The sequence below is a fragment of the Pleurodeles waltl genome, chromosome 6 (genome assembly GCF_031143425.1).
Source record: "Pleurodeles waltl isolate 20211129_DDA chromosome 6, aPleWal1.hap1.20221129, whole genome shotgun sequence".
Classification (NCBI taxonomy): domain Eukaryota; kingdom Metazoa; phylum Chordata; class Amphibia; order Caudata; family Salamandridae; genus Pleurodeles; species Pleurodeles waltl.
The window spans coordinates 1,708,553,642-1,708,571,683 of record NC_090445.1 but is presented as its reverse complement, the minus strand read 5'-3'; the positions used below and the strand labels follow the sequence as shown (position 1 = coordinate 1,708,571,683).

The following is an 18,042-nucleotide window of genomic DNA, read 5'->3' as shown; positions in this document are numbered from 1 at the left end:
AGCACACACCAAAGGTGTTGACCTTACACAAGCATAAACCACTTCCACTGGTTCTTCAGTGGGTCAGCCTGATTTGTCATTTTCCTTACAGTTACACGTGCAGAACATAGAATGATTTAACTGCGCAGTGTTACATTTCTTTTAGCTTTGGCGGAATAAACATTGTTAATAAAAATGTAGCCACCGAAATGGAAAAAAATAAATAAACATGACGTACATTCATCTTGTTTGCTTCTCTAAAATGTTCTCTGTGTTCCAGTGTGTAATCCAGATAGACATTCATGGCTGGACGCTTGGGGATGTGCGGGTTAGCTAGTGCCTAGTGTGCACTCTGAACATGCACCCTGACCCTCGAGGAGCCAGAACAAGTGCCGTGGCTTAGGGCCAGATGTAGGAAGCCGTTTGCATGATGCAAACTGCGAAAATCGCAGTTTGCGCCATGCAAACAGCCTAACGCGATGCTCATTCCCAAATTGCGAGTCGGTACCGACTCGCAATTTGTGAATGCGACTCGCAAATAGGAAGGGGTGTCCCCTTCCTATCTGCGACTCGCATCGCAATTCAGAATTGCTTTGTGACCGCAAATGCGGTAGCAAAGCAACTCGCAGTTACCACCAGTGTCACACTGGTGGTAACTCATTTGCAAAAGGGAAGGGGTCCCCATGGGACCCCTTCCCCTTTGTGAATGTCGACAAAAATATTTTTTCAGAGCAGGCAGTGGTCCTATGGACCACTGCCTAATCTGAAAAAACGAAACAAAATGGTTTCGGAAGTTTTTTCATTTTGCAACTCGTTTTCCTTTAAGGAAAACGGGCTGCAAAATGAAAGAAAAAAAAACTTTATTTAAAAAGCAGTCACAGACATGGAGGTCTGCAGACCTCAGCAGGCCACCATCCCTGTGAGTGCAGGGACTCGCTATGGGGGTCGCAAAAAGCGACCCACCTCATTAATATTGATGAGGTGGGTCTTTGCGACCCCGTAGCGAGTCGCAGACTCGCAATTTCCGAGTTGCAATATCGGACTTTGCTACATGTGGCCCTTAGTCTGTTACATCCTGCAGTGGGACTGGCACAGCCCCTGGTTCCAGCCACATGTCTGGTTCTGGCTTTCACTAGCAGGGCGCCCTATGCACGCCTGCCTTTAATGTGAGGCTTGAGAGTGAAGCGTTGTGCAGCCTCTGCCAGGGGCCTGGACACCACTGAAGTGCAGAGATGGCCACCTGCATGCTCATAGTCCTGGGGGGCGTGAGGCTCTGATTGGTTCCTGTGGCTGCTGCAGCATCTTACAATCCCAGAACTTTCTTGAACTTTGTTCTAGTTTCCATAAATATGAATAATAAAGAGGCAAATAGTGTGTGTGACTCCGGGAGACTGGAGGGACATTTGGAAAAAATCAGGAAAGAGAAAGTTTACCGGGTCACTCAATGCTCAAAAGCAAATAAATATGTATGATAATGCTTTCACTGCAGATGTGCCTTGGGAGGTCACTGCAAGCAAGCATTGGTAACCGTACATGCACTGAGGGATGGGGGCCGGGATACAGCCAGACGAGATGCTGAAGAGAGTCTGACAGTGCCTGGAAGTAAAACGAAAACCAGAATGGCCAGATTTAAGAGCCCCTAGTACCTCTTTGCGCCACATTAGCGTAATTTTTTTATGTTAATGAGGCCAAAATCGCTGCGCCAAATTTACCAAGTGGTGCAATGCATGCATTGCGCCACTTTTGAACCTTTTGCACTACTCTATGCCTGTGCCAGGTATAATGTATGCAAATGGGGTGTTCCCCCGTCAGGGGGGCCGAAAAAATGTCAGAAAGAAATCTAAGAGATTTCTTTGTGTCATTTTTTCCGGCACTTTTAATGCTTACTTAAAGCAGGTGTTAAAACGAGGCACACTGCTGTTTACAATAGGCCTCAATGGGCTTTGCAGGATTAGCGTCAACATTTTTTACGCTAATCCTGCAAAGCTCTGAACTAGCATGGAAAATTCTGATACTAGTTCCCTAACTACCGCCATGGTGCGCCGTATATTGAATACGGCGCACACATGGTAGCGTTAGGGAGGCCCTAAGGGGCGCAAGAAATCTGCCCCAATGTCCTAGCATGCATCCGTCAGGCAACCGCACATAAAAGACGACTGCAAAATTAGGAGGAAGGAGGTCCTGATCTAAAGAGGAGCATCTGGTACTGTCCTCGCGTTTCACTGTTTAGGAAAACACTGAAAGCAAACTATCTAATTAGACAAGAACTAATCTCAGTAGTGTTGTTATAACTAGCCATATTCTTTAATACTTTTCAATTTTTGGGAGAATATGTAATTAATATTAACATTAAAAAATCACAAAATATATGCAACTATGTAAATACTATTGACATAGATGTTATGAAAATGAAAAACATGTGATACTGTTTCTTGCTTTTCATGCAGGTCACATGAGCCATTTAAGGCAAATAAACCCGAGCTCTGTCAAAGGCACTCGGTGGGAGCGGGGAAGAATAAAAAATGGGTGGAAAAAAAAATGCAGAAGCATGAAAGAAAAAAAAATACAAGCATTGGTAACAAGGGCAGGGTGAGTGGGAAGAGGAAGAAGAAATAGTAACTCAATCACAGCGCGACTAGCAGACAAGCACTAATTAAGTAGAATCATTCTGTGCATGGCCTCTGCTCCACAGAAAGGATTGGAAGTGACCCTTCATCTCCGCTGGCCAATCAGGAGGCCGCAAAGAAGAGTGACAGTGAAGCCAAAAAATGGTGAGCAGTGGGCAGGCTCCAATCCCATTATTGACAATGAAAGTCTCACAAGCTTGTTAGGCTGAACCTAACAAGTATATGTGTGCATTGTTTTTAAACTATGTGTGTTGCTTTTGTGAAACACGCTGCGCCAGCAGTGAGCTGATAGCTTCCGTTCTTGTGTTTGACACCTAAATATCAAAGCACAGGTACCTGTTAATAACCAAGAAGTGAAATTTTCCAGGCCACTCATGCGATCTCTTCCAACTCAGGTGGGAGACTACCGATTTCAAGGCTAGGCTCCTGCAGATTCCTGGCAGAAATAAAATGCTGATGCCTGTCACGCACACTCGACTGTCCCCCTCCAAGAATAACCTCTGACATCATAACCCTTCCTCTTAATTCTTGAGAATGTGACAGGCCTCAACATTTTATTTTTGGCAGTTTGACATAGCATAAACCAGAACAGAGTTTATAACGCTGTTTTTGTTAGCGCTATGTTATTAAACTGCCACAAATGAAATGTGATGTCTGTCACGATACATACCAATAGACTTGACAACAGCAGATTGCCTCTGCTTCAATATGAGTCATGAGGAAATATATTATCCTGACTATTTTAAAAATCTTCCACTTACCTGCTGTAAAATGTTGGCATGTGTGCCAGGCTTTCAATCATTGAACATGCAGCAGCGTTGTCTGCTCCTGATTTTGTGTTCTTTTAATGGTACGTGTGTCAGCTGCCTTATAAAGTAATAATTGTGAGCAGTTTTTAAAAAAAGACCCCTGTTTCATGGCTGGTGTAAAACAGGGGGGAAGGAAGACATCTGTGTACGGTGGGGGCTGTGTAGCCATGTACATTACCAATCTGTGTCCCAGCCCTGTGATCAAGCTGTCTCTTGTAGCTGTCCTGTCCAACTGATCCAATCAGGAAAATGAACTGTTTTTATGTGTGCTGCAAATGACAAGGGCAGGTGTGGTCCTGTGTAGCGTGTATGGAATATGTGACAGAACAACTAGGCTCTAAACAACTATAGCCTAAACCACTACCGCTAAACAACTATAAAGTCTATACAACTAAGTACCGAACCACTACTGACTAAACAACAATTGTGCCTGAATAACAATTGCCAGAACAACTAATATATATATATATACACAACTGATAAACCATAAAAAGCACAAAGAAAACCTTACCTTAAAAAGAGTTGTTCAGGCAATTGATATTCAGGCACAATTGTTGTTTAGAGAGTAGTTGTTCAGTACTTAGTTGTAGAGACTGTTTTGTTGTTTAGCAGGAGTGGTTCAGGCAAGTAGTGGTTTAGACTTAGTTGTTCAGGATGTTTCCCGCGTGTATGTGTATATTATTATACTAATGTATTCATAGTATTTAGTAATAAGTATTTGTTGCTACTAAAAAGAACCCCCTTTTACAAACCTTAGCATAATTAAAGACTAAGAAAAACAGTAACATTCTATGATCATGCATTTCAGTTTGCATGTAGCTCCCTGATGCCAGTTCAGAACTCACTGAACTCTAGTACAATGATTATAACCTGTGACTTGCAGATAGCCCAGAAAATCTCTGTAGCAAAGCAGTAACCTACTGAGCTGCCTGGAAGTTGGCAGGTCTGAAAGCACTATGTGAATACCAACACCATTCCACGGGGCTTCCCACACAAAAATAATTCTACGTGAGGACCGGATGCTTAGGGTTATGTTTCTTCTTTGTTGTTAATTAACTAGAGATCAAAAGCAGCCAATCGAAACAGACTTTTTAACAAACTATCTTTCCCATAAAACAAAGCATGACATCATATCGCATGCACCAGTCTCCATGTCGTTTCTTATGAATTGCAGGGTCGCCATGTTGACCACCTCTTTCTTTGCTACTCCGCGCTAAGGTAACTACTTTGTTTCCTCCTTCATCAACATGATTTATGCCATTTCTAGTGCTTAATAGGAAGTTGTAAGCGTGCCGTTGGGCTCGCCGCCGCAATCGCAGCACCCGAAGTAGATGCTCAGGAGGTGGGAAGCGGATTGCTTGAACGCGTTAGGGCGACTGGTCCTCTTTCTAGCTCGCCGCCTGCGCGATGATCATGCTGAGGAAAAAACCCTGGTAGTATTGGGTTGGGCAAGCCACGCTGCCTCGAAAGAAGAGCGCCTGCACCCCTATCGTAATAACGACTATCGGAGTGCCTCGCTAAACGATTCCCCCACGCCCGTGTTGGACAAGAACAAAACCAATCTACAGGCTTCGCTTGAGGAGTCGATTACTGTCTCACGATACATTTGCCTCCTTGCGGTCTTGAAGAACATATATAGAATTGGGGTTCCCCCTCCCCCATATCAGCTACTTGTGCTAAGTGCTACAACAAAAGAACTTAGTCTGAATATTGATTGCATGAAATACAGATCGATAATAACACCATAGAAGAAAGGGATCCCTTCCTGATAGACATTTGTGTGGAGGTCGATGTCGCCTCAGTCACGCAGTCGGTCCAGAGAGCTCCCGTGTCTGCCTTTCAGCCAACTACACATCTTCAACAGGGGTATCAGTTCAATCCTTGTCCCCCTACCCTGACGGTAACAGCTCACCTCTGGGAGTCATATGCCATGACCAAACACATCGCACGGTCACTACGTCTACCATTTCTTTTGCCAGATCCCCATTACCATTACAGCCCATAGTTACACCCTACTTGCCCCTTCAGGACGCCATGGACCCCTTACGGATGATATTTAGACACGCATGACGGCTACTGCAACACAGGCCCTACTATCTACCCTTTCTTCTATTAACGGCCTGTCCATTCCGTCTCTTCATGCAACAACGATGACAGCCCAGACTTAGCTTCCTGTGCTTCAAGTGATGTTCCTGTCACAAGTCACACTCAGAGCCTCGCAGGGCCTCATAATCAGTCCTCTTCTGGCATCTGCTTCCCTCCCTCAGCTCCCAGAATGGCCTGGACTCTGACCCTGACATGACCATTCATTCCACCTCCGACCAGACGCACCTGTCTATTGCAGCAGACAAACTCCAGGCCCACCCTTCAGTATGTTTTGACAGGTAAGTTCATGTCAAACCCTGAGTATGCTCAACTGACTTCCACACTAAGGTAAAGTTGGACCCTAATTCACCCCTCCTTTCAAAGTGCCCCCTCTGGCAGATACTTGAGATGGCGGCCCTCACCACAAACTCAGCTAACCCAGGAGATTCTGATGCCCTTCCAAAATGGGAACAGAGTCTTGTGAGCGATCTGGGCAATGAACAGGCAACCCTATCCATAGTGCACCACCTTGCTGAATCGATCCGCAATGACCCCAAAGTAGCGAGATTTGATACCACAGATTTAGGCCCTATGGCTACCGACAATCTGCTTGATGACAAGTAATCTAATCACAGAACATCCCCTAAGCAAATATGAACAACGTATTGCAGGTCCAAAATGTCCCATTTTAGCATTTCGAAATCAAGGGCTAGTTCTACTATGCCTGGGACTTCACCAGAAACCCCACCGCAATGCATTGAGGCTGCCACAGCCTTAGGAGAGTCCCTACCAACCTCAAGTTACAGACAAATACCGGAATAAGTTACCAAGTTAAATTGTATCCCATATTTCCAGTTATTTTGGAGAATAAGACTCACAGTTTCTTACTTTCATATGGTTATTCCTTGTTTATCACTCAATGACTGCATTCCTAGTGCTGTTTTCAGTCAGAAGGGTTTTTCCCCAAGGAAATCTCCACCCCCCATTAAATGGAGGGAAGGGATACCTCAACTGATAAGAATACTTAATTAAAAAGCTACTATGGCCTTTGCTTTCATCACCAATAAATGTTAATATTCTGAATTAGAGGTAAATGTTGCTATTCATGAGACTACGAGTTTGATTCTGACTTTTTTTTTAATATTTTCCATTTCATGTATGGCGCTGATAGTGATGAAGCAGAAAAAGAAAAAAACTAACAAACATTCATATATCATGTAACAAAACCGTATAAGACAATGTGATTTTAGCAAAGAAAAATAATGTATGTAGAAAAATGTGCCCACGAAGTAGTTCGTCATTAGTATAAACAAGCTTAATTAATCATGAAAAACGAGAAATGTATTAGTGCGTCATAATTGCAGCTATATTCTATGATTTTCTCGTTAAACTATTATATGCTTAGCTTAAATTTAGCAGAGGCTTTGGCCTAGTCGCCTGGTCTCAATTTTAAGTGCGTAGTTTTCACTTGTATTAACAAAGACGTGTCTTTAACCTTTAAAGCTGTATTTTTCCAGTAGAATGACTAATACACTTATCTTAAAGTTGCGTGCTAGGCAACTTTCATCCCCTTTGAAGCAAGGTCAGCTTCTGCAGGTGCAGACAATGAGGACACTGATGCAGAATTAATTGGCAACTTTGTTGCTACTTGTGTTCCAAAACTCCAAGGACACCTTATGCGTAGATGAGCATTAAGAGAAAAGACACTGTTCATTGGTCAAAGAGAAATCACCCCATGGACCCTCCAATGGAAGAACCTGAAGAATTTTGGAACTTTTCTTACTTAATCCCATCGGGCGGACAGAAGCCAGCCATTTTCTTTGATGCCATTTTGAAGCCAGATTCGAGAAGCCATTTTGATGACACTTTGATGCTTTTTCTCTATCCCAGAGAGAGAGACTTTAAAGAATTCTCACCCTAGAGACTTTAACTTTACTTTGCCTTGCCCATAAAATAACTTTTGCCCCCCCCCCCACTTTCCTTGCTGCTGCAAGGAAAACTTGCCTTAAACTTTGCCCCTTTGAAGTCTGCCCCATGCTGATCGAACCGGTACCTAAAGGACGAAGACTTACCTTGAATGCTGATTGTATTTGGTAATTATGAAAGGATAAAAGTACTATTCATTGTGTTTTCCTTCTTAGGTACCAACTGCTTATTTTGACAGAGCCTAAGCTAGAAGTTTTCTAAATTTGTGTTGAGTAAATTCATTTTGCATGAAGCCCCACATGCCAATGCTAATCAGAGGTTAGTTGAGGTATTCATTTGATGCACCGTGCTGAATTGAAATCTTGTCATGCTGACCGATATATGCAATTAGTCAAATTCAGTTACTTTTATTAGTGATTTGCATTGCTATAGCTGAGTGCATTATAATCCAAGTTTTACGTAGATTGCGTTTCTTCCGTCGCTATGGACAGCCAGTAATGTTCGTATATGTGTTTCATTTGATTTTGAGACTTACTTACATTGTGTTAGCTTTTTTAATATAGGGAAATAAACTCATTAACTTTTAATAAACGGGTGTGGTTATTCATGACTGAAAGGTCATGGTGTGTTTAATTATTGATTTTCTGTTTAACTAATTTGTTGATTGATTACTAATTGAGTATTGGTTATTGATTATAAATGATTATTGATTATTGATTTGAGGGATCTGACAATTCTTTGGATGGGGAGAGCTCAACCCGGTCAAAAGGTTCACCGACCTCTGGCGTGTCCAAGTATAAGTAATTTATAAGGACTGGATGCTCTATCAATAGCTCATCATTAATAAGAGCGTTAATACTCTGAATTGGAGGTATGCATTCCCATGCATCAGACTACGGGTATGATTCTGTACTTTTATATATCTTCCATTTGATGTAAGTCACTATAGGATAAGTGTTTGACTTTTGGCCCCTCTTTTCCTTGTGTCCTCATGGTCGGCAATTGAGCAAAACAAGCCTATACCAAAAGATAACATATTCTTATGTTCTCTCAATGCATATGGTTTCTTGAATTTCAGTTGGACCGGTGTCAGCCCAGTTCTTCTTCTTCTTCCTACAGGAGCTACACATGGACCGGTTGATCTTTTAGCTCAAACCATCTTCCCAACTCTGTTTCTACTCTACAGGATGTTTCATCGACTACGGTTTCTTCCTTCAGAGGTGAGTAGCCTAGCCTGCATCGACCATTCAACCACCAGTCAGACCCCTTTTGGAATATTTCTTCCATCAATCAATTAATTTTCAGGGACTACAAAAGACACCTTTGTTGTATATTTACCCTGCAAGAATGTCAAGTATTAAAGTGACATTTTTCCGCTTTCCATCAGATACTTTCCACTGTGCGTAGGTGAGAGACCACATACATATCGAACTTCCTGTGAGGTCGGTGGGCCTCACAAGCTTTCACGCTGAATTACACAGTGATGTTAGTCTCAGGTATAATGACACTCTGGTCCCTCTATGCTACATTTTTAGCGGAGAGCAGCCATTACTTTGCCTGTACGTTTGTGGTCCAATTGGGAAATGAAAGTCCCTAACCTAATAGTTCTTGTAGAGTATTTTAGCTTAGGGTTGTTCAATTCTCGCTTAGAGGTTTATCCTAAAGGAGGCGCTCTTTTCATAGTTTACGAATAGTCTGAGGTAACTAGGTCAACGTATTCAAATATTCCAACACATACTTGTTTTCTCAGGTGAAGAGGCTTACTCTGAGGGATCGGACCCATAGGTCTTTGTCCTAAACGGTCTTCTTCAATTTCGGACCATCTTCTGGCATCCCATTCCTATTCCTTTCTAGTGTCCCTAAAGTTATGGCGCTATACTCTTTAATTGTGACACAATAATATCATTATTTTCTCCATTAAGTTATCATCATTCAGCCCCTGATGCTTCTGAGAGTCCCTACGATGGCCCGCTTTCCCTTCCCTGCTTGCCCTCTCTTTTCGAGGCCAGTGGGTCACCATCTCCTATCTTCACAAGTCTGTTTCACCATTTATCTCTTCAGATCATAATTAGACTCTGTTCTTCAGGGGATGCCTCTCCCTAAAAGTGGGGGCTAACTGGGAAAGCATAATAGTTTTAAGACATAATGAATTCTGTTTTTTTCCCCTTCTGTCGCCTGTTAGTAGGCATAATGACACTCCAGTGGTTTTCTTTACCTTTCCGAGATCTCTGTTCAAGTTATACTATCTGCATGTCCTTTCTTAAATTTGGAGCAGTCCAATGGACTCTTCTGCCTTCTGATCAATGAGCGGTATGGAGTATTCCCATAGTAGGCTCCTCTCTTCTGATAGAATGTGCATCTGAGAAAGAAGTTCTATCTGCAGGTCGCACACAGAGGCAGCACACTGTCGTACGTGAGTTGACGTACTAGACGTCGGGGACAGGGTTTGTCCTTCCTTAATGTTTATAGCCTCCTGACGTCACGGCCAATCCGCATCGAGGGTAGTCGTGACGTCAGGGGGCGGCGGCAGACACAGAAGGAAAGCGGAGCGCGAAGACGCGACTCGGCGGTGCTCTCGCCGGCTCCTCGTGGGCCTTGTTGTTAGTGGCAGGAAAAGAATAAAGAACGGTTTCAACACAATGCAGCTGCCTCGCATCCTTCATTCTTGCCACTACAAATGGCGACGAGGGTCACAGCTTCTAACATGGCCCACGAGTGAAGCCCTCCATGCCTGATGGTTCCTGATGTCAATGGGGCGCGCTGATGTCTCCCCGCCGACGACCACATGCACTGCTCTCGGTAAGCTGATGCTGGGGAGCCCCAAGCGACCGATATCTGACGATCCCTGCCACGTGAGGACCAGGAAATAGGCCTGCGCCCCGGGGTTCCTGCCCACTTGTGCACACCGTATAGGAGGTGGCCCGTATACTGGTGGTCCTCGGCTGTCCGACGTCTTGGGGTATCATCCCGCGCTGCCCAGGAGACTTCCATAGTCGCTGCTGCACCTATATCTAGTGGTCTCTCCGGGAGCGGAGCCCGCTTTTCTGTCATGTCGCAGACCGGTCATATCTGCGTGCCTCCTCTCTTCCTGGACTCTCCTGGTCAGCCGTGCATGAAATGGAAGGGATGGCTGCGCGCATTTGAGAACTATATCGTCTCCATTGATGGTAAGGGGTATAGCCCCGAGCGGAAAAAGTCGCTGTTATTCGGACTGTTGGGGAAGGCAGGCCAGGAGGTTTTTGATAGCTTGCCGGTTTATATGAATGCCCCTGGAGCTACTACTCCTCTAAATGAATACCAGGAGGCTGTTAAGCGACTTGAGCTGCAGTATGCTGAGGAGTGTAACATCATGGTGGGGCGCCACAAATTCGCAATGCGGAAACAGGAGGAAGGAGAGACTATCGAAGAGTACATTGCGTGCTTACGAGTTTTGGCCCAAGACTGTGAATTTGCAGAGATGACTGATACGTACATCAGAGACCAGGTGGTGTTCTACTGCTATTCGAAGAAAGTGCAGGAACGGTTGCTTGCATGCAGGAATCCTTCACTGAAAGAAGTGATGGCCATTGCAAAGGCAGTGGAACGCTCCATGATGTCTTCTAAGGAACTGGCGAGCACTAGTCAGGCTTCAAATGTGTTCTATGTGCAGGACAAGCATAAACATGCGCCCAAGACTCCAGACAGGGCGACGAGTGATAGAGGGGGAGGCAGGAGGTCGCTCGCTTGTTTTAGATGCAGGTCAAGGGACCACTTAGCGGACAGCAGGACTTGCCCTGCCTTGTCCAAAAGCTGTTCTAAATGCAGGAAGATGGGCCACTTTGCGGCCGTATGTAAAGCCAAGAAATACAATACGGGCATGAGAGTGAGCTCGGTGAGCGAGAGTGACATGGATGCGGATGCGGACATTGTGTTGTCCATTTATGATGAGGACGGAAGAGTGAAGGGGCCCATTGGCTCTGTCATGATTGGTGCGGTTGAATTGCCATTTACGGCTGATTCCAGTTCCCCACTTACCCTGATCTCTGATAGGACATTTGATTTGAAATGGCAGGATGTACGACTGCATGAGACGGATGCGAATCCAAAGGCCTTTGGGGAACATGACATAGTGATGAGGGGGTACTTCTGGGACTCCCTCACCTTTCGAGGGCGCACGGTGAGAACAAAGATATATGTAGCTGAAAAAGGGAGGAGCCTTGTGGGGTGGAAGGACCTGGCGAAGCTGGGTGTGGTGCTAGTCCCTGGGGCAGAAGATCCCATAGTTCTGAGAGATGATTGGGTCAATTATGTGCAGCCTGAGGATTTGCATGAAGGATTAGCTGAGGTCCTCGATGAATTTGATTCCGTGTTCGAAAACAAGGTAGGGTGTGTAAGGGGTTTTGTGCATGCCATACGGTTGAAAGAGGGTGCCATACCAATTAAGCACAAGGTCAGAACGATTCCTCTTTCTGTAAGGGGCGAGCTGAAAGCTGTTCTGGATAGGCTGAAAGTGGAAGGAGTAATAGAGGAAGCAGGTGCATCAGAGTGGGTGTCCGCAATCGTGGTGTCTAAGAAGAAGAGGACAGGGGACATTCGGTTATGTGTTGACCTGCGATCCTTGAACAGAAATATCCTGGTGAATTGCCATCCTCTGCCCAACATTCAGGAGATATTAGCTTCCACATCAGGATCGAGATTTTTCACCCTGATAGACCTGAAGTCCGCATACCACCAGGTATGTCTCACGGAGGATTCCAAGGAATTGACCACCTTTATTACCCCGTTTGGAGCATACCGATACGTCCGTCTTCCGTTCGGCCTTGCATCGGCCTCGGGCGTCTTCCAAAAGCTGATGGATCTTCTATTCCGCGATATGAAGGGAGTTGAAGCCTTCCAGGACGACATTTTGATACACACGGAAGATGTGGAGGGGCACCTGGAACTGCTAGGCAGGGTGCTGGAGGTGCTAAAAGAAAAGGGGATGACGGTCTCCAAGGACAAATGCAAGTTCATGGAAGGGAAGATAGAATACCTAGGGCATGTGCTTACTCCAAATGGCATTGCGCCTAAAGATGATTTAGTGAGGGCCATACGAGATGCCCCTTGCCCAGGAGACAAGGACGCCTTACGATCGTTCCTGGGACTCAGTGAATACTATTCCAAGTTCATGCAAGGATACGCGACCACCGTGGAACCTCTAAGGAAACTGCTACGGAAGAACGAAAAGTACACGTGGGCGCAGGAACAAAATGATGCCTTTGAATCCGTCAAACAGGCAATCGCCGCGGCTCCAATATTACAGCCTTACAACAAGGATCTCCGGAACGTAATCACGGTTGACGCTAGTGCCAAGGGCATCGGCGCAGTGTTTTGCCAATTTCAAGGGAAGAAGGAGAACACAGTGGCATTCATATCCCGATCATTGAACGAAGCAGAGAAGCACTACAGCACCATCGAGCGGGAGACGCTCGCATGCGTCTGGGCCGTGGAGAAACTGAGGAACTATCTGTGGGGCAGGGAGTTCGAACTGGTCACTGACCACAAACCCTTGATATACATGATGGACGGGAAAGGACGTGGCAATGGCAAAGCCAGCTCGAGGCTCCTACGTTTACTGTCCAAGTTGCAAGAATATCACTTCAACATCAGACACATCAAGGGTGGCCTCAACTGCAGGGCGGATTGCCTATCGCGCATACCAGTCACGGGTGACGAGGACGCTTCCCTGGATGACACGGAATGCGTGGTAGCAATGGTTGACGCTACAGCCATGTGCGAGGGATCTATATCGGAGGAAGAGTGGTTGACGGCTCAGGAGAAGGACACGACTATTCGAAGGGTGATGGACCACATGACGTCTCGATGGCCCCCGGTCCGGAACTTGCACGGAGCACTCAGGAGTTTTCAACAGGTCAGCCCAGAACTCACCATTGAGGGCGGCTTTGTGAAGAGGCACGAGCTGTTTGTACCTCCGGAAAGTTTGAGAGACAAGTTAATCAGGATTGCCCATAAGGGTCACCCGGGCAGTACCGCTACAAAAAATCTCCTCAAACAGTACTACTGGTGGCCAGGGATATGCAGCGACGTCTGCAGCTTCATTGATCGGTGCGGACCGTGCTTAAGGGCCGACAAGCATTGGAAGACGGCAAAAGGGGAGCTGCAACTGGTGGACATTCCTGCCAGCCCATGGAACAAGATTGCCATTGATTTCGCGGGCCCATTCACACTGCTACCAGACGAGTGTAGACATCTCATCGTCCTCACGGATTTCTTCTCCAAATGGATTCACTACAAGTTCGTCAGGGAAGTTACCACTGAACGAGTGATCAAGACATTGACGAAAATTTTCGCGATTGAGGGGCAGCCAAAGATCATGGTTTCCGACAATGGCACCCAGCTAGTGTCCAGGCAGATGAAGGATTTTCTGTCCAGGTTAGGGATTAAGCAGGAGAAGACCCCGCTGTACAGCCCAAAGAGCAATGGGCAGGTCGAGCGGATGAATAGGTTCCTCAAAGAGGGCGTGCAACAGGCAGTCGCCTCCCATATGGATGTGAAAGCGTTTCTAGCAGACAAAGTACACACTTTTCACAACACGCCCAGTGAAGTTACGGGACACACTCCATTCTACTTGATGAGAGGGAGAAGATGCATGAGTGAGCTTACCCCCAAATTCAATAAGTGGTATGACATGAGGGAGGAAAATGAGGGGGTATCTGACGAGAGATTGAGAGTCAAAGAAAGAATAATGGCTAAACAGGAAAGCAACAAGCGGTATGCTGACAATGCGAATAGAGCCAAAACTAAAAATATAGTGAAGGGGGATTGGGTATTGGTGAAGAAACCTAACAGGGTAATGAAAGGAGAGTCTGTGTTTCAAACCCCTGTACGGGTGCAAGGAGTGACAAGAGGGGCAGTCTGTTTGGAAGGAAGGGGATGGCGAAGCAAGGACGACATCATCAGGCTCAAGGCTGGTCAGGAGGAAATCATCATGAGAGGTAGTCGTGCGTGTGGGACCGAAAGCACGGACGATGAGGATGAGTGGCAAGGTCGTGGAGCCAGGGATGTAGTCAGTAGTGATGAGGAGTATGTGAGTACGTCTCCTGTGAGAGAGCGAATTGGGCATGGAAGTGCAGAGCGATGTGAGAAAGCATGGCGCGGCTTGACGAATGTCGAAGGACAGAATGGTAGCAGGACCGAACCTGCGAAGAGTGACAATCACAACGTGATGAGTTCTGATCAAGAGGATGCATGCGCCGTCGGGGTGGGTTCACCCCAGTATAATACTTCTAGTAGGCCAATGAGGCATATCCGAGCTCCCAAGAGGTTCGAAGATTTTGTTATGAGATGAATCTCCATAAGTTCTTGTTCTGTTAAAAGGGGAGATGTCGTACGTGAGTTGACGTACTAGACGTCGGGGACAGGGTTTGTCCTTCCTTAATGTTTATAGCCTCCTGACGTCACGGCCAATCCGCATCGAGGGTAGTCGTGACGTCAGGGGGCGGCGGCAGACACAGAAGGAAAGCGGAGCGCGAAGACGCGACTCGGCGGTGCTCTCGCCGGCTCCTCGTGGGCCTTGTTGTTAGTGGCAGGAAAAGAATAAAGAACGGTTTGAACACAATGCAGCTGCCTCGCATCCTTCATTCTTGCCACTACACACACCAACTTAATTTTGTTCTAAGAACAGGTTTCTTGATGTGTTAACTTTTTGTTATAATTTTGTTCCCTACAATCCAAGGTCGATGACCAAGCCTTAGTCACCTCAAGTACAGCTTTTTTCCCAGATTTCTTATCTGTCGTCATTGTTGGGCAGTTGGAGGCGTTTTCACTACATAGACTAATTTTATTTGTTCACTGAGCTATACCAGTTTTGCGCTTATTGCTAAGTGAAGAGAGAGGCGTTCTCTCTTTTAGGAATTCTCATAAATTCATTAAGAGATTTACTCTTTGGATCATATTTATACATTCTTCTTCAGTCCAATGGTTTCCTTAGCAAACTGAAGGAGACTGTTGCTCTGTAGCAAGTGTAGGTACTGCATGAATGAGAGCTTATTCAATCCAAGTAGTCGGGGGCTTGACACTGCAATATATATGTTCTTATAGCCACAATATTCGTAGAGGGTCTCGGACATCACAAACAAAAGGGTCTACTGAGTCAGTTTTCTTTCTTTTTTCTTCAAGTGAGGTTGGTTGAGGCCTTAATGGGGTTAGATCAGCTTTGAACAGGAATAATCCAAAGCCTCTGGTCCTGAAATAGAATGAAACAATTTCTAATGCGTCAATAATTTTAGATTCTGTTAAGGACTCAGAGGTGAGGATTATCCCACCCGCACTTAAATAATGTTAGATTATTTCACTACAACGTAATCTGATTAAGTTACCCATCCGCATGTAATAAAGTATTCTGCTGTTGTGTACTTTAATTTTACATGATTTCAGTGCTATGTAATATGACATTCCTATGTAATATATTTTGTTCTGCAAAGTATTGGATATTATGATAGTATTTTTCCTCTTTTTTCTTCAGATTCTGATCAAACGCCTAAATAATTGTAAGGAGTGGTACTGCAGTTGTCCTATTCTTCAAGATCCTGTTGGTCTCTTGGATGTCCTAACTTCCGACTTTATACTCGACATTCGTTTGTGGTAGGAGCGCTCCATTCGTACCCCCTTTGGAAGAAGATGTTCTGAAGTTCATTCAGCTGTTGAGGCAAAGAAAGAGGGGGTCAACATGGTGACAGTGCAATGTATAAAAAGCATTTTCAATGCAACGGGTCTCGCATTTGTTCGAGTTAGAGCTATTAGCGTTGTAAAGCAAAAAAAACGCAGCGTGATCGCGCTATGTAAAATGCAGTGCAATCGCGCTGCGTGGAAAATAAACAGATAAAGTAGTCCGGACTCGAGGCTGAAAACATTGAGCCTCAGATGTTTTTGGTACTTTTCCGGTGCTGTGTAGTTGGGCTAAACACCGGAAAAGGCATGACGTATGCATGCCTTTCACAAATGAAAGCAAGCAGATTTTAAAAGGCAAGTCTACCAACCAATGTAAGTGACTGACGTGGCATGGGCGTGGCTTGAGGCCCAAAGAGAGATTACAGAATGGACGGAACGCTTTGCGCTCGCCCATAAAAACAGAGACATGGAGATTGGTGCATGTGCATGTCATGCTATCTTTTATGGGCAAGATAGTTTGTTAAAAAAAAAGTCTATTTTGATCGGCTGCTGTCGATTTCTGGTTAATAAACAGCAAAGCAGGAGAAGCATAACGCTCATCTCCGTTAATAGCATCTAAAAATGTTGATACGTTAGCTAGAATTTGTTTAATGTTGGCAGGCCTGACGTGTGCCTAGCATGGCGCCCGGCGCTGCCACAGTCACATTGGTAAGTCAGCGCTCTAGATCTTTACACGAGGCCTCTGGAACCTCCGCCTCATAGTGGCTGGACCTACTACTTCCGGTATGAAAATGTACGGTAACTCCGCAGGATGTTCGAGCGTTTACTTCCGGTATGTGGTTTTTCACCATCTAGCCAGTTAGTTGCTGGTTTCCCTGGGATGGTAGAGGGAGTACAACCCCTTCTAGTCCCGCCTCTAGCCTGTCAATCAGTGTATTCGCGCTCTCCCATTGGCTGTGGCTGAGACGTTGGCTGCGGAGAGGAGGCCGGTGTCACGCCGGGGACGGGAGGTGAGTCCCGGTGTCCGTCGCGGGGCTCGGGGGCGGGACCTGGGGGGACTGCACTGGCCGGTCGGGGCCTCCTCACAGGCCTGGTTGGGTCGGAGTAACGCCTCGAAGCTGCGCTCCGGCCTCTCCCCTCGCTCACGGGCGTCTTAACTCACAGACGGGTGAGTGAGACGGGGCGGCCCGCCCTGGGCTCCCGGGGGTGGCTCTTCCTCCGCTGGGCCCTGTCCCTGCTTCCGGGGCGTGTGTCACGTCCATAATGTCAGTGTGGGTATGAGTGACGTTTAACGGCTGAGGCGTGACTCTCACGCCAGTGGAATCAGGCCGCGAGGACGAGCGTGGCCGCCGCTTCCAGGCGCCTCCTGTGGTTTCAGTGGACTTACGACATCCAACTGCGGAACGCCTGGCACCTGGAGGGCCAGGAATCACCCCCTGCGGAGAAATGAGAAGCTCGACAAATATGCAGAAACGTCTGCAGATCATCTAAAAATAGATGGTTAACGCTTGGTTCCTGCGCCAAATCTGTGCAGGCTTTGCTGCAGCCTATCTTATACCGGGTGTACCACATACAAAAAATGTGCATATCCATAGCGCTTTCAGTCGCAGGGTGCGACCTCGTAGCACTATATTACAGAAGCCACTTCACCAACCGGGACTCCGTTCTCTTTCAGTCTCGTCACACTGCAAACCTTTGCAGTGATTGCATTAACCAAGTAACATTTCATACCATTAACGTTAATTTAGGTGTGTCATTATTTTTTTATGGAGTTACATAAAGATGAAATAGTAACAAAACACCTTAATCCTCTGCAGCAAACAAGAAACCTCAGGCATTTTTTTGCATCTCCTTTCGAAAATATAAAGTAAGAAAAACATGTCTGACGCCGACTCACCTTATAGTGCACAGACTGTAAGAAGGAAAAATAGATTGGATAACTAATGTAAACACTAACCTGCATTTAA

The 18,042-nt window shown here is 45.8% G+C and overlaps 1 protein-coding gene across 2 annotated transcripts in view; it reads left to right on the top strand.

Moving 5' to 3' along the window:
* Nucleotides 1-4,829: 4,829 nt before the first annotated feature.
* Nucleotides 4,830-18,042, top strand: part of PFDN6 (prefoldin subunit 6) — a 49,571-nt gene continuing 36,358 nt past the window's right edge. The window contains exons 1-3 of one of the 2 annotated variants that reach the window (XM_069241879.1): nucleotides 4,830-5,799; nucleotides 8,546-8,646; nucleotides 15,930-16,048. The gene's annotated coding sequence lies outside the window, so the exon portion shown is untranslated. Of the gene's footprint in view, nucleotides 5,800-8,545; nucleotides 8,647-15,929; nucleotides 16,049-16,930; nucleotides 17,086-18,042 lie in introns of those variants that run through there. The other variant, XM_069241878.1, reaches the window with a different exon arrangement.